Below are 18,096 nucleotides of genomic sequence, written 5' to 3' on the forward strand. Positions count from 1 at the left end.
TAACTTGCATACAAGAAAATTTATAATCTTCGCTGTGAAATATTTTTTTAAAAAACTATTTTACAAAAATTACTGTGAATTCATATGGCAAGATACTTTTGAGTACGATGATCCATTCTTGAAAATCTTATCAATATTTAATTAGTAGAAATAAATCATCCATATATTTACATCACAAGGTATATTTTAAAATTAGACACATAATTATATTTGCTAATAATGTAAAGAGTCTTGTAAAAGATGAAATTTTGCTAATGATGAAAAGTGACAGAACTCTCTCCTCAAAAGTACACAAAAAGTGCAAATAAAAAAATAAATATCAAATTAGAAGGTAAATTTTTAAAGGGTATCGGCATTAATGTAAAACATGATTTTGCATGGACTAATTACGAATATACGTTTTAAATATTCACGTTTAAATATACCTCAATTGTTACTCATAATATATTTAATGATTGATATAAAAATTACCTGGCTTATAAATTAAAGTGCGTACATGTACCTGTACGTGTACACACACACTTGTAAATGCCGACATCAATAATGAAGTGGTTAGCACAGAATTCCAGGAGTAGCGGGTTTGAATCTCGGCCTGGACATGGTGTTCTTTGTGTATCCCTTAAATCAATTTCATCACTCATCTCCATCTTCGCCATGAGCCAATGTGGTAGAAAAGCGAAGTAAGATAAACCAAATCAATGGAAGTGTATGGATATTTGTGTTCTTGCTTGTGAAGGAGTTTAGAGCTGGCCCGTCATGGCTCTATGGGCGGTAGAGGTGGGTTTTGGTTGTGTGGACCCTGCATGGTTCTACCAGATAGATCCGATGAATTCGTTGCCCAAAAGCAGGTACGGTCTTTTATTCATGTTGGGAGTTAGGCGTGAAATTGAGGAGTCTGCTGTACATAAAAAATGCCAATAATCAGCAACATACCATGGTAAAATCTTCCAGAGACAAAACAATCCCCGTTCGGATCGTCGGGAGCGGACGACGTTGGCAGGTCCTTAGTTTAAAATTTCATAGTAGAATAATAGATATAGCGACGTTAATTATCATCCCAGAATATTATCAGCCTCTACATACTGGTCCATTTCAGTCTGCAAATTATGATACAGATAAATATAACTAGATGTAGCAGTTTTTCATAGAGTTGGGTTGCAAAGGAAATGTAATAAAAAAAACTAAAAAATATACATTTCCTTTATTGTGGTATTGAACATCATAAATAGTATATTAATGAGTTGGAGGATGTTCATGTTTAGTGTTTAGAACTAATTTAGATATTTTTCATAATTATTCATAAATTAATATTCCCATAAAACAATTGAATTAGTTCTAAATATTATAAATTACTTCTAAATATATGCAAATTAGTTCTAAATACTAAATAATCAACATCCAGTAATTCCTAATTCATTCGCACACTACTATCATAATTTAGGAACATTCTTTTTCATAATTAACAACATTATTTCAGTAGTAGAAAGAGTAGATTGTGCTAATGTTATGGTATCATAAGCATTTCTGCATTAAAGTTGGTGAAATATTTTTTAAATAAATATTCATGACCAAGCCGAAAAGAAACTCATTAGAGATCAATTTTATAATTAATTGGAACGGGTATTTGATAAATTCTCCATTTACGGCATAAAAGTCCTCTTCATAATGGTAACAAATCACAGCTTTTTAAACTTTCCATTATCATAGAATTTAGTTGTAAAAAGTATCACCTTGCAACACAAAGATATCCATAAATATTTATTTATTGCGTTTTGTTTCTCAAGGCGAAGTTAAGGCTTTGCATGCAGCCTTTTCTTCCACTTAACGATGTTTACATCGAAATTTTTGTAAATTAAAATTACTAAACAACATTTATGCCATTACATATAGGGGAAATATGAAAAAAATTAGAACATACTTTTTTAAAAAATTACAAATAAACATATAAAAAAATTAAAGTCTAACCTATACGCACAGATACACAAAAAACACACAAATATGCACGTTAAAGTATTTCTGACAAGAATTTGAAATTTCAAACATTATGTAAATTCGGGAGTTTTAGTATTTTTTCTATACTTAAGTGCCTCATCGAGATGATAGGACACACAATAATTTGATCACAATGCAACTGATAAAATGAGATAAAATAGAATACGAGATACCAAAGCAAATTAAACAGTGCTTTGATATTGAATGTCGTAACCTACATAAGGAATAACGAAGTTCTTGCTAAGGTTATACATGTGTATGGTTACACACCACATACAGATGCTTTACACAAATGCAGGTAATATAAAAGATGATATAATATGGGATCAAGGATTAATAAAAATATACGTCACTCAGGGTTCAGTTTCGAGAAGGTATAGAGGGCGAAAATCGAGAGTAGTGAACAGACACTATTTTTTCTGTAAATATTTCGAACAGTCAGGTGAACAATGGTTCCTCGTTCTTACCAAAGATTATCAAGAGCATGTCGAGTATACCTAAAATAGAATTTTTCCAAAATGAACAAAATAATTTTCTTTTCGCAGAGCAGAGATTGTGTTAAAATACTTTGATGTAACTTATACGTTTATATTACGTATTGTGTCTATATCTTCTTTATCATTTTTAATTTAATTTTATTTTTATGTTGTCTTTTTACTATTTTTTGTATCATGTAACATTTATTATAATTATTTGATCGATAGTAGCATTCTGTCGCTAAATCGTACATTTGTGTATGCTGTATTAATGCTGTAACCACATGTAAGAATTGTAAATTTAAATGTTATCTATGACACGGGTTAGGTGGAAGAACAGCCTCAGGCTGAACCTCGCCCACGCGAATAAAGAATTTGAATTTGAATTTGAATTTAAAAAAGTTAAAAAGCGTTAATGCATAATTATAGTGCTTAAGTTTTGAATGTACACTGCTCCTAAATAGCAAACGTAGAGTTAAAAAGAATTTAAAAAAGTCTATCCACTTAGATATATTTCTAAAAGAACTGTAATTAAAATAACGGATAGAAAAAAAGTATTTAGATGTTGATATTATTTGGAACTTGGAATTAATTTAAATGAACGTGCGATACTATTGAAAGTTCCTTAGTTAAATCAAGCACATTTTATTTCATCAAGTAGATTTAGGAATTTGGTATCAATTCATTCGTATTGAGTTGTGAAAGAAAAGTAACAATTTGAAGTGTCTTGATACAGATGTTAACATGATGGTATTCCTTATAGTAAACGTTCTGAGTTGGCTAGGAAGGATAAATAAGCGTATGGTGCACAGTTTAGTTTTGTTCTAACCACATCAAGGTGAAGGTGTTTCTATTCACTTACCTACCGCAAAACTAGTAAGCGTTGCTTGAAGATAAAGATATTCTGGAAAATGTTTCAATGGCTTCTCAAAATATCGTTATCAAATGAATATATTAGTTCGCATTATTTAGAAATCTTCAAGGCAGAATATTTATTATATCCACTCACGTAACAGGCCGTTGAAATCTAATGTAAAATTTAATTTAATCTCGCAGCTTACCACAGATAGGTTCTCTTTCATAGCCAGCCGCCTTCCCTCGGGCGACGGGATGTTTCCTGCGGTGGCCCAACTTACAAATAGCTCCTATGGACCACTCTCGCATTAGGGCCCTGGGGCAGGCCTCCGGGGACGAAGCCAGCCATTTCATCCACGCAGCCTAATGGCAAAAGACCTCCGTTTATTTTCGAATAAACTCCCTAAAGCCACATACTAATTGTTACGTACCCAATAGGACCAAGTAATGTGAATAGTTTGCCAAAGACGAATAGAGATGGCAGTACCAGGCGTGCAAGGTTAAGAATTGGCATAATATATGTGAATAACTTTATAAATGAGAACAAAGCAAATTGGAAAGATGAAAAACAATAGAATATATTATAAGAAGACAAAAAATAAATATGAAAGAAGTAAATTAATATATATATCTTATAAATCAAATCAATGATCACATGTAAGTTAATATGAAAATTAAGGAAGTCAAAGCACTGATACAAGTTTGTGTCTTTGAACAGATATTGCATCTGTTTGGTTGATTTACCATTCCCGTAGCGGAAATTTTGTTTACATCAGTGGCGAGCGCGTTCTGATCGACGCCCCACAGCACTTTTTGGTTGCGCAGTTTAACTGTAGCACCTACTTGGATGCGCATGTCAATCGGCTGCACCAAGTATACACTCTGTTGCACCTAGTTAGTGGTGGCGCGTTCCGATTGCAGCCCCAAGGGAGGATATTAGTATTATTCCCAAAGCTTAAAGGAATTAGTTAAATAGTCAAAACCTAAATTGAAATCCATAGGGAAGTTAACAAAAAAGACGAGAAGGAAGTCCCAATCCAGACTGCCCATTAAGAAGGAAGTCCAGATCCAGATCTGTCCATTGAGAAGGAAGTCCAGATCCAGACCGTCCATTGAGAAGGAAGTCCCGATCCAGACCGTCCATTAAGAAGGAAGTCCAGATCCAGATCTGTCCATTGAGTAGGAAGTCCAGATAGAAGAATATACAGATAGAGAAAATAAAATAATAAAAAGCATAGAAGAAAGTATCTTATCATGTAAATATTCTTACTCCATGTATCCTGTGTTTAAATAATATATTCGTTTAAACGTCTCCATTGGAAGGCATCCTGTCTGGTTTCGTTGTCTACAAAGAACCCTACCCTGTAGATAAGCTAGCTGAGTTTTAAGATTAAGGTTTATGAACCTTTGCACCAAATGAAGGTAGCATTAAATAAATGGCGACCAACTTTTGGGGCTAGAGAATTAGGAACCAGACAGCGAAGAGAGAAAGAATAATTGAAAATGGAGGAAAAGGATAAAGATGGAAATGAGAATGGAGAAGCTACAATGAAGGAAAAACAAGAGAAAATAGAAGAAATGACCGTGATGGAAATGTGCCAGAAGTTATTGATGATGATAGAAAATTACAATAAAACATGCGAGGAGTTGAATATAATTAGGCACAGAAGGATCTTGAGAGAAGAAAATGAACGAAGAAATGAAAGTCCGGAAAGTAAAATTGGGGAAAGCGATTCTCACACAGAAATAGCTGTTTCAAGAACAGAAGAAAATGACAGCAAGACAGAAGTAGATGTTTGCAGAATAGACGAAAACGAAAACAAGATAGAAGAATCGAAGGTCCTTATAGAATATAGAAGTTGGAAGATGAAAGAGGAAAGTTTCAATGACGAGCATAACAGCAAGATAGAAGAAGTAGCTATAAGGTTTAGAGAAGAAAACACTCAGGAACTTAAAGAGGTCCAAGAAGAGGAAGATGAGAAAATAGAAGAGGATGAAAGAGGAATAGAAAGATATGAAAAATTTAGTTGTCAATGTAATGATGAAGAGATCAATGTCGAAATGAAGATGAAAGAAGAAAGTTCAAGTGACGAGTCTCTGACGGAGGAAAAAAAGAAGCATACACATAACCGAAGATGTAAACAAAGAAGGAAAATGAGATTTAGATATATTCACGTAAAGACATGGAAGAAGAAGAAGAGAAAAGAATTAAAAATAGAAAAGAACCTGAAGAAAGTTAATAATATGCTAAGAAGGGTCGACATAGATCAAACGGATTTCGATTCTACTTCGCCAAAGAGAAGGAAGAAGAAGACGAGACGGAAAAGACAAGGAGAGCATGCATTTGATGAAGATCTAGAACAGAAGAAGTTTTGGCAGAAACTAGATTGGAAGAAGAGAGAAATGAAAGTAATTTCTTTATCAGAAGAAAGTTGGAAGAGGAGGAAGAAGGATCTTGAGAAGAATCGAAAAGATAATAGAAGAAAGATAAGAAAAAGAGGAAGAGAAAAAGAAAACAAGATAGTGACAAGCAGCGAGTATTTGAAAGAATTGGAAGAAACAAATAAAACTGACTAGTGCAAAGGAAGGAGATGTTATGATTTAAAGACTGGCAAGCGTACGTTTCTAAAATCATTCAAGTTCTATGAAAAGTTCTAGTTCACCAGAAGAAAAATTCGTGGAATTATTAGTTTGGGAAAATATTAATGATCTATTTGGAAGAAGAAAATTTTAGTTCTTTAATGTTAGTTCATGTAAAAGGATATATAATACCCATCGTTGGAGGAAAATCTATTCTGCAAGTGATATCTTAAGAAAGAATGATAACTGCTAATTTATGTCACCACTCCATTAAACAATGAGACCTATAGTGAAAGATCAAACCAGTAAAAGTAAAGATGCCAAAGAAAGTAATATGGAAAATGGAAATCAACTTTTCAAGTGTACGAACAGAAGAACGAAGAAGATAGAACAGTTAGGCACAGAAGGAAGTTAATCATGAAGAAAACTCTCAGGAAAAGGAGAAGAAAATATGAAAGAAGATCGAATAGTATCAGTAAAACATATTCTTTGTAAGCTTAGACGATTAAAAGTCATCGTGTATTTAGAAAAGTGCAAATGAAACGGGTTGTAATCCCAGAAGTTAAAGAAGAATCGGTTGTATTCCGAGAATGTGTTGTAATCACAGAAAATAAATATATCTAGATACATGCTCATATGAAATTAAGGCTGATGTGAAGAATTGTTGTAGCTGATAGAAACACTTAGATGGTCAACTTAGAGAAGAGAGAGAGTTCTTTGAAACGGAAAAATCTGAGCTAACTGATAATCTGTAGAGACATTGCTGAAAGAAGAAAAGGGTGAAAAGAAAATTACTATTTTTGCAGGACATTGTCAAGTAAAGACTATCTTGGAGAGAACAGACGAGCAGACTTGCAGGAGATGAACTATTGAAGAATTATATTTTGTATCTAGAAATAACTTAAGATGTCACGAATATTTCCGGAACGGTGAAAAGATATCTAGGAACGAAAATAGAAAGAAGAGATAAATCGAGAGATGAGGAAAAATGCTGCATGCCAGGAGATATAATTTCACAGGGAAAGTGAAAAGCAATGTAAGCAGTAGAAATGAAGGCCCATACGAAGTGATAAGTACTTTTAGAAATACAGTTCTTCTAAAACACATAAAAACAGACGTAGAAAGGAGAGAGAATTTAGATAACATTAGAAGATATAATTGTACAGAAGAGAAGAAAGAAAGCGTCAAGAAGAAATAATAGACTTGTACATATATAATTTGAAAAAAAAATTGTATCTGCATATATATATATATTACGAGAATTTTTTTTTATGGCAATGGGGGGAATATTGTGTTACGTACCCAATAGGACCAAGTAATGTGAATAGTTTGCCAAAGACGAATAGAGATGGCAGTACCAGGCGTGCAAGGTTAAGAATTGGCATAATATATGTGAATAACTTTATAAATGAGAACAAAGCAAATTGGAAAGATGAAAAACAATAGAATATATTATAAGAAGACAAAAAATAAATATGAAAGAAGTAAATTAATATATATATCTTATAAATCAAATCAATGATCACATGTAAGTTAATATGAAAATTAAGGAAGTCAAAGCACTGATACAAGTTTGTGTCTTTGAACAGATATTGCATCTGTTTGGTTGATTTACCATTCCCGTAGCGGAAATTTTGTTTACATCAGTGGCGAGCGCGTTCTGATCGACGCCCCACAGCACTTTTTGGTTGCGCAGTTTAACTGTAGCACCTACTTGGATGCGCATGTCAATCGGCTGCACCAAGTATACACTCTGTTGCACCTAGTTAGTGGTGGCGCGTTCCGATTGCAGCCCCAAGGGAGGATATTAGTATTATTCCCAAAGCTTAAAGGAATTAGTTAAATAGTCAAAACCTAAATTGAAATCCATAGGGAAGTTAACAAAAAAGACGAGAAGGAAGTCCCAATCCAGACTGCCCATTAAGAAGGAAGTCCAGATCCAGATCTGTCCATTGAGAAGGAAGTCCAGATTTTACATTCCAACGTTACGTAAAAATTGCTGAATTCTTTTGAAAAACTAAATACACAATAAACTATGGCAAAAATAACTATTTCAATTCCTTCATTGCGACACTTTATCAGGAGACAGTGGGGAATGGATGATGGTTGCATTACCTTCTTCCCGTAGTCAAATGTAACAGCAAATTAGACATTTAATATGCTTTGTACTTTGGCCTCGAAGTCTCACGTTAATTTTCCTCGGTTTCTTCCCAATATAATCATAGCCCTTGTTTCGTTCATATTTATTTTCATCCCGAATGTTTGATATGATCCACATTTTTATGTGACGTCACCAGTAGAAGATATGTCACTAATGTATTTATTTTTGTAAAAGAAAGCGTAATTTCTTTGTTATTTTATGTAATATTGCACCCTGTTTGTAATATATATATTTTGTTTAATGTTTATTGTATTTTATGCTCTGTTATGAGTAGTTTAATGTATCTTCATGTTTGCAAGAGTGCACTATACGAATTTGTATTTCTAAAGATGTATAGATGTCAGTTTTGTTGATAGTATCCTTTTGTAGATAGTGAATGATTCATCTGTACTTTAATCTGTGTTCTCGAAAATAGTATAAAAGCGGGGATATCGCGTAAGAATCATCACACTTTTTTCGTCACGGATCGACGAAGCTTTTAAAATTAAAAAGAACTCCTCGGTGTTGTGCATACATCTTGGTATGGTAGTTCGGGGCGCAAGCTAGGCCTATGTGATCATAGGTACGCCGATGGCCATGCATTGATGATATGCACAATACTGCAACCATTCTACGTCAAATAATAAAGTTAGCCTAAGGATTAATTTGGAAATAAAAGGCTAAAGAGCAAATATTGGCTCAGTTATCATTGCAAATCTCTTGGTATGGTAGTTCGGGGCGCAAGCTAGGTCTATGTGATCATAGGCTTGCCGATAGCCACGCATTGAGTTTATGCATTTTAATCGAGACAATTCATCGACAAAGCGAAATCCTCGCCTTCGTCTCAAGTATATTTGCATTATAATAGCAATAAATGAAGAATAAAACCTTTCAGTTTATACATACTGCAGTAATGTGGTTTTATTTCTCTGTGCTGTGAATATTGTCTTTGCCTAACACTATCCCTGTACCTGAGAGGAGTCTGTGTACTTCACCGAGTCTCATCGTTCACCGCTGAGTATTATTAAGTTAATATTAATAGTAAAATAATACGACGCGTGAAGTAATTGTGCTTAGAACGTGTCAAGTGGCAGCTCAACGTGTTGGCTCGATTTTGTAGTGAACAAGGGCAAGACAATTGTTTAAAGTTGAGATTCATTGTGCAAGAGCACTAAACTTTTATATTTGTAGAAAAGCACAGAACTACTTCGTTTGAAATGGAAAGAAAACATTTGCGTAGCGCAAATAAAAAATCTTGCTTCAAGTTCAGAGCTTAATGTTCCCGATTGTTGTCGGAACATTGATAAACATAAAACCACATTTGCGTGCAAGAAATGTACAAAGTTTCTACATTATGAATGTTGTGTCTTAGATGTTCGATCTGAAAGCCACGAAGCTACCGATTTCGTTTGTAAAGAATGTGAATCATTGTCTACAACTATTACATCTGATCCATTAAATATGTTTGAAGCTTTAAAAGCCATGATTGAAGGGATTAGCAAGCAGCAAGTTGAAAGTATGGAAACATTACAGGCTGATGTTAGCAAACAGTCTGAAGCACTGAAATCTGATATCTGCAAACAGTCTGAAACATTGCAGGCTGATATGTGTAAACAGTCTGAACCATTGAATGCTGACATTAAACAGCAAGCTGATTCCGTTAACGACTTGAAGGCTGATATCTGTTGACAATGTGCTCTATTAAAGGATGATATCGGTAAGCAGCACGATGAATCTATGAAAGCTTTAAGAGCTGAAATAGGCGACATGGCCTGTGAAATACAACAACTAAAGTCTGAATACTAGGGCCCGATTCTCTGAAGAAATTCGGCAGGCTAGAGAAATGGACTTTGATGAGTTCCGGCGTAGTTTGGCAGCCGATGTTAATAAAGCCACGGAAAGTGTTCGCATCGATGTAGAGAATATTAATTCGAGATTCACTGAGGAGTGCAATAAGATTATTGACAAACAGCTGACGATGGAACAGATATTGGCCGAGGCCGAGACTGACAAAATATAGTTCCGGGCTGAGGTCCAAGAAAATATTAGTCAGATTTCCGTCGTTGTGCCTCAAAGAAGCAAGGATGTTGAGGAAATAAAGACTCAAGTAGAACAACTTACGAATCAGTTAGAGACTATGCACGTTTCCCGGCAAACGGAAACAGAAACTGGATCTCGAACAGCTGGTCACCCGTCTGCAGTTGCTCAGAGTGCAGTGTTGCCAACCATTAACATTGAACAAAATGAAGCGATGGACAGAACAGGTGGAGAGAGAACTAGAAAAGACAAACAAGTATGTCGCCCACGAGTTACTGCTGATTCAAGAGCTAATGAAGTGGCCTCTGCAGTTCCACCTACCTTTAGTCTTTCGGGCGATGATAGAGGTTACAGAGAGCGTGAATCTCCCAGGGCACGGCATCGTCGTTATGAAGAAGGGGCAAAGAGGAAACGTCTAGCAAGGAAGAAAGATCGCAGTTCCTCCTCTTCCAGCGCCAGCTCGGACTCTCAGTATCAAGCGAATATCAAGAAGCGAACACGAAGGCATGGAAATGTGAGAAGCGGGTCAGATGAGTCACCACCCCGAACTCAGCGATCAACGACGACAGGAACCCCAAGGATGGCAGACCTTAATTCCTTGTCCAAGTTCAAGGGAGACCTGGAAGCCCAGAATGCTGAACAGTATTTTGAAAGAACTCAATATCAACTTTGATTTAATGCAAGTTCCATACGAATACCGATTGGAAATAATTCCTCGGTTATTCAAAGGCCAGGCTGAGCATTGGTTTCGAGCAAATCAGTTGGAGTTCAGGTCCTATTCCGATTTCTGCAACCGTTTTAGCAAGCAATATGCTTCTGAAGAGGCCAAAGAGAGGCAGCTGACGGCAGTGAGATCTCGTCGATATTCAAAGCAGTTTGGTATGAGTATGGAAGAATACGCATGGTCCATTTACTCAGCCTACCGCAATCTGTCTGCCCGTTATGTAGAACCAGAGATAGTGAACTTAATTATCTCTCAGCTTCCATATAGAGTCCGCAGCCTGAGTTTGGCTAATTCTCCTCGAACTGTACGACAGCTTGCTGATTTTTTGAAAAGATTCGAGGTGCTTGAAGAGCAGGACAGTTGGAAGCCTGTGTGGAATAGGGAAGGTGCAGGCCAAGGAAATGCTCCCAGACAAAATAGAATTGGAAACCAACAACCCAGAGTCAGACAAGTTATGCAGAACCAGAGTAATGGATATTCCAATTACAACAGACGACGTAATCCTCCTAGAAAGGATGGCAGGAACAACTACGCACGCGGCCGCGTCGTTCCAGATCTGATCCAGAAGACCATTCCCGTGACTCTTCACGTAACGCCTCTGAACCCAGTAACTTCAGAGCGACGGCGCCTCCGTTTGAACCTTCTGCTTCGCGTTCGACGAACGAGCAACGTCAAAGCGTCGACATAACAAGAGACTTTTGTTGGGCACCATCGACTAGTGCTAATCCGAGTGGTATGCAGTCGGATTTAGTCAATCGCCCAACGTGAATTCTTCGTTCCCGATCACGGTTGGGCTAAAATCTTGGACTTCTCTGGGAACCGATGACAGCGTTATAAATAGTGAAGATAATCATATTTTTGTTGTGCTGACTCTCAATGAAGGAGAACAAAGTTTAGACAGAGCACTACAACAGGCAGTTAGAAAGGAAAATTTACCCAGGGCTCCGTTAATTAAAGCAACTGTAACAGGCGTCGATTTTATTTGTGTTCTGGACACTGGCAGCGAATGTAAGCTCATGAGCTACGCCATTTGGAAGAAGATTAAAGAGAAGCTGCCGTCCTTGCAGTTACAAACATGTCCAGATGTTAGGCTGACTGATTTCACTGGGGGAAACAAAACTAGAGTTGTAGGATGTAGACAAGTACAGATGGGGGACAAAAATAATACGAACACCTGTGAAAAAGTATGCCACATTTCTCACGGGCAGTAGAGCAGCACCACCTGCACTGAAGTCTGCCGCCTGGTGGCCGTGAAGGGGAAGGTATTAGTCTGTTAACAGCAGTCATTGGTGGTGCATTCGTCTATCTTATGCTCTCAAGAGGCGCTGCAATGTCAGACCTGACATAGTTCCAAAGAGGCATGATTGTTTGAGCACGTTCAGCTGGAGCCACGGTGACAGAAACCGCAAACCTTGTAGGGTGTGGAAGGAGCACAGTATCAGCCGTTATGACAGCATACACACCACAAGGTAAGATGGTGTCTTCAAAGCACAAAAGTGGACGAAAGAGAAAGCTTGCTGCTCGGGATAGAAGGGTGTTGCAGTGCATAGCGGCCAAAAACACAAGCAATCGTTATCCGAGATAACATCTGAAATTAACAGAAAACTCCAGGACCCCATTTCAACCAAAACTGTCCATGTTGCAAACATTCATGGCAGAGTGGCAATTCATAAGCTGTTTGCGACATCACGTAATGCTGTCAAGCTACACCAATGGTGCAGAGCTCACAGAAGTTGGTCCCCACAGCAGTGGCAACAAGTCATCTGGTCTGATGAATCAACATTCACGTTATTTCAGACCACCGGGCATGTTTTTGTGTGGAGAACGCCCCGAGATGCATTTCATCCTGACTGCTTCTTGCCGACTGTGATGCATGGAGGTGGGTCCATTATGGTATGGGATGCTATATCTTGGCACGGTGTGGGACCACTTGTTTTTCTGCATGGGAAGCTCAATGCCAATCACTATCGGACCATTCTGGGAGATCATCTCCATCCTTTTGTCCAGACTTTATTTCCTGGGAGTGAATGCTTTTTCAAGATGACAGCGCTCCTATCCACACTACTTTGTCTGCCCGAACATGGTTCGAAGAACATGACGATGAAGTAGGGCATCTTGAATGGCCCCCACAGTCTCCTGACTTGAACATTATAGAACATTTGTGGGGATATTTGGAGTCCAAACTGCGTGCTCGAAGTCCACTTCCAACCACACTTTCGGAATTGGAGACTGCTCTGGAGGAAGAATGACTCCATATTCCCTTAAACATCGTACATGACCTCTATGCATCATCCCACGTCGCATACAAAGTGTACTTCAGTCACAGGGTGATCCAACCCCATTGTAATAAAGATTTTCTCTAATTTCACAGGTGTTTGTATTATTTTGTCCCTCATCTGTATATCTGGAGATTGCTGGAAGAAATTTATTGGAGGACATGTTTGTCTTGAAGGGTCTCGAAGCTGACTTTATTTTGGGCTACCCATTCCTCAGGAATATGAAGCAGGAATTGACCTACAGTGCGAGAAGTTATCCGTCACCGTAGACGGAGTTCCGGTAGAGCAGGACCTCGTGAATAATGGATCTTCGAAACGGACGTATGTAAGAAATGTCCGTGAAGATTCCATGTCGATCAGTGGACGGCTAGTCCTGACGACATTCTGCAGAAGGTCAATGCGAATGAGATTTTATGCGAAAGGGGTAGAAGCCAATTGAAAGAAGTCTTATTGAAGCATAGAGATGTATTTTCCGAGAGACCAGGTACTATTAAAAACTTCCAGCGTGAGATTGAACTCACCACCACAGAACCTGTGTATCGATTTCCATATCCCATACCTACAGCAAAAAGGAAACTCCTCGAGGAAGAATTAGAAAAGTGGAGACAATGGGGTGTTATAATGCCTTGTAATTCCCCTTACTTGAACCCTTTAATTGTAGTCGACAAGCCTGACGGTACAGTACGCCCATGCATTGACTTCAGAAATTTGAATAAAATTGTACGTGTTCCACGAAATTCAGTTGAGCCCATTTCGGATGCCTTACAAAAATTTAAAGGTGCTCGTTATTTTACAAATCTGGATCTGGCTTCTGGATATTTACAGATCCCTGTAAAAACTGACTGCCAACCATGTACTGCCTTCTCCTATAAAGGACGTCAGTGGATGTTTGCTCGAATGCCTTTTGGTATCTCTAGTGCTGTGTCAATTTTCATAGCTGCCATGCATGCTGTATTTGGTCCTGAAACCGAAGAACATCTAACTCAATATATGGATGACTTGCTGATTTTCGACAAAGAACTCTCCAAGCATCTCAAACATCTGGACGAAGTGTTGCAGCGACTCCAAGAAGTGGGGATGACTGTAAAGCTTCGAAAGTGTGAATTAGTCAAAAAGGAAATCACCTACTTGGGTCACATTGTTTCTGGAGATGCGATCAAAATCCAACCAGACAAAAATTCAGCCGTTAAGTTATTTCCTAAACCTAAAACTAGAAAGGATGTTCGGAAATTTCTTGGCCTCGCCAACTGGAGGCTGAAGTTCATTGAAAATTTTGCAGCTTAATCTGAACCGATCACCAAGCTGTTAGGTAAAAATCAACGTTGGATTTGGGGAGACGAGGAAGAACAAAGTTTCCAGCTACTGAAGAATGAACTTGTAAGAGATGCTGAATTAGCACAGCCTGATTTTGAACAGGAATTCTGTATCCAATGCGATGCTTCTGGGAAAGGATTGAGTAGTATTCTTTTCCAAATGGATGGTGAAGAGAGAAAGGTGCAAGCCGAAAACTGAAGGAGAACGAACGCCATTACTCCATCCATGAGTTAGAATGTTTGGCCATATTCTTTGGAGTTGAGAGGTATGCTGTTTATTTGAAAGGTAGGCCCTTCACTATCTACAGTGATCATAAAGGGTTGGTATGGTTACAAGACGCCCGTAACTGGAACAGTCGTTTGACTCGCTGGTCTTTAAAACTCCAACAGTACCAGTATAAAATAGTATACGTCTCTGGTCGCCAAAACGATCTGGCAGATATTTTATCTCGGTATCCTGCTGATGATATACCCCAGATTCATCCTAAAAATAGCCAGCAGACATTCAGAATAAACTACCTGTGGGCCGAAAGAGGAGAAATAGATGACGTCGACAAGTGGAGAGAGGCACAATCTGAAGATGAATTCTGCAAAAATTTACTCCAATCTCTAAATTCTCAGGAACCTAACCTCAAATTGCATCGTTCCTATCGCATTCAAGAAGGAATTTTATTTAAGAGAGGATCAGACAATCAGTCCCTTTGGAAATTGTGTGTTACGGTGGTAATGAAGCAACCTCTCTTAAAAGTAATTCATGATGAAGCTGGACATTTTGGAATATCCAAGACATTGAAGCGACTTGCAGTACGATACTTCTGGAAAGGTATGAAGGATGACGTGATACAGTACATCCGAGATTGTGAAATTTGTGCCCAGAGTAAACCAGACAAATTGGGGATACTCAAATAGACCCTTCATATCAGTCCCAAGCAACCTCATGAGATGCGTTCTCTGGACTTGATTGGGAAGCTTCCTCGGTCTAATGGATACCAGTACATCTTGAGCCTTATTGATGTGGGTACACGTTTTGTCTTCGCATATGCTTTACGGACTGCCAGCACCACAGAAATCATAAACACGCTTCAGAGAGGATATTTTGCTCACTATCCAAACGTTACGTTTACCCTGAGCGACAGAGGAGCTCAGTTTACCTCTAAGCAGTGGCACGAATTTACCAAAAAGCTTGGTATCCATCACGTTTGCATAACAGCTTACAATCCAAAGGGGAACATGGTAGAACGAGCAAATCAAGAGATAGTCAGATTACTTCGTTTATTTTGTTATCGAGAACTTCAGACTTGGTCTCGATACATATCAAAAGTTGTTTGGTTAATTAATTATTCCATTTCTGAGACTACTGGATATTCACCTGCTGAACTATTCTTCAACCATCCCATACCCAGAGAGATCCTAACCCATTTCAATTGGCCCGAACTGGAAGAAGCCCAACCGGATTGGAGTCCAAATTATTCTTAGCCCAAGTCAGGGAGAAGAAGAAGCTGTCGAAGAATTTAAAACAGAAGGAAAACGCCAAGACAGTGACAGTTGGAGACTTCGTGATGGTTAAAAACCATTCCTTAAGCTCCTCACTAGATAGGACCATTCACAAGTTATTTATGTTGTGGATAGGACCTTATCTAGTGGACAAAGTGGAAAATAATGTTGTGACATTGCTAATTCCAAGGACTAAAGAATTATATGGTAAGGTTAACTTGGATAACCTAAAACTGGTGCGTTTTTCGGAGGATGAAAAGAAAGAATTTGTACTTTAAAACTAAGTTTCCTCCAGGTAGATAACTTCCTTCCTGAAACTTAGTTTCCGAAAGGAAGGGGCAGATGATATGATCCACATTTTTATGTGACGTCGTAATTTCTTTGTTATTATATGTAATATTGCACCCTGTTTGTAATATATATATTTTGTTTAATGTTTATTGTATTTTATGCTCTGTTATGAGTAGTTTAATGTATCTTCATGTTTGCAAGAGTGCGCTATACGAATTTGTATTTCTAAAGATGTATAGATGTCAGTTTTGTTTATAGTATCCTTTTGTAGATAGTGAATGATTCATCTGTACTTTAATCTGTGTTCTCGAAAATAGTATAAAAGCGGGGATATCGCGTAAGAATCATCACACTTTTTTCGTCACGGATCGACGAAGCTTTTAAAATTAAAAAGAACTCCTCGGTGTTGTGCATACATCTTGGTATGGTAGTTCGGGGCGCAAGCTAGGCCTATGTGATCATAGGTACGCCGATGGCCATGCATTGATGATATGCACAATACTGCAACCATTCTACGTCAAATAATAAAGTTAGCCTAAGGATTAATTTGGAAATAAAAGGCTAAAGAGCAAATATTGGCTCAGTTATCATTGCAAATCTCTTGGTATGGTAGTTCGGGGCGCAAGCTAGGTCTATGTGATCATAGGCTTGCCGATAGCCACGCATTGAGTTTATGCGTTTTAATCGAGTCAATTCATCGACAAAGCGAAATCCTCGCCTTCGTCTCAAGTATATTTGCATTATAATTGCAATAAATAAAGAATAAAACCTTTCTGTTTATACATACTGCAGTAATGTGGTTTTATTTCTCTGTGCTGTGAATATTGTCTTTGCCTAACACTATCCCTGTACCTGAGAGGAGTCTGTGTACTTCACCGAGTCTCATCGTTCACCGCTGAGTATTATTAAGTTAATATTAATAGTAAAATAATACGCGTGAAGTAATTGTGCGTAGAACGTATCATGTTTACAGTGGGCACTTAAGTTTTCACTGTACTCTCGTCTTCTGCTAACAAAGTCATGTTATACATTTAGTTCTCCCTCCTCCTATTATAATAATTATTAACCCTTCCTATTCTGGAAACAGTTCTTTACAATTTTATTGTAAGTAGATGGTTAATAATGTAGGTGATAGGCAGCATGCTTGTCGTACTTCCTTTCCCTCCCAATTTCACTTCCTTGTGTCATTTCTTCTCCTACTCTCAGTTTAATTCATCCTTTCATGAAACACATTGCTTATGAATCAACACTCTTCCACACTTGCACCGATCTTATTCACTTTCTATAAATTTCATCCATTGCACTCCACCAAATGCTTTCTTTAGGTCCAAAATATACAGCGTTATTATAAAAGAATGGTACGAAAGTAAGGTTAATTTATTTTTAAGTGATAAGAGATACAAAAGCAATTCTGGTGGGAAAGAAGAAAGGAAGGTTTATCTTTTGTATATAGTACTTCCTTCTTTGAGCACATAATTTCAAAAATACATTTTCTGTTTGTTTAAAAACAAATGAATTAAGTGTATTTTGTCGGCGAAATCCTGAAATTTCCAAGCGGAGGGAAAATTAACTCCTATCAAAATATTCGACGAAATGGGATTCGGCGAAACGAGAATTCCCCTTTCGCAGAAAATTTTATTCGTGTGAGAAATCTGAAATAATGCGCCTCTGGGCCATTTGGCGAAATGGAAAGACACGGATTTGTATGAGGAAACAGACAGAAGGATTTGAAGAATGTATGATTCTGAACTATAATGTAGAGATCTTTCATATGCATAAAGGTAATTGTGGTATAGTGACGAAGACAATTAACGTAGATTCTTGTGACCTAACGGGCAGAAACATGAATGAAAAACTGATAGAGACTCAAACTTGAGGCCTCCGTATTAAACCTTTCTCTACGTTTCAGTTATGGAGA

Source organism: Lepisma saccharinum, chromosome 14, assembly GCF_977018435.1.
Source record: "Lepisma saccharinum chromosome 14, izLepSacc3.1, whole genome shotgun sequence".
Lineage (NCBI taxonomy): Eukaryota > Metazoa > Arthropoda > Insecta > Zygentoma > Lepismatidae > Lepisma > Lepisma saccharinum.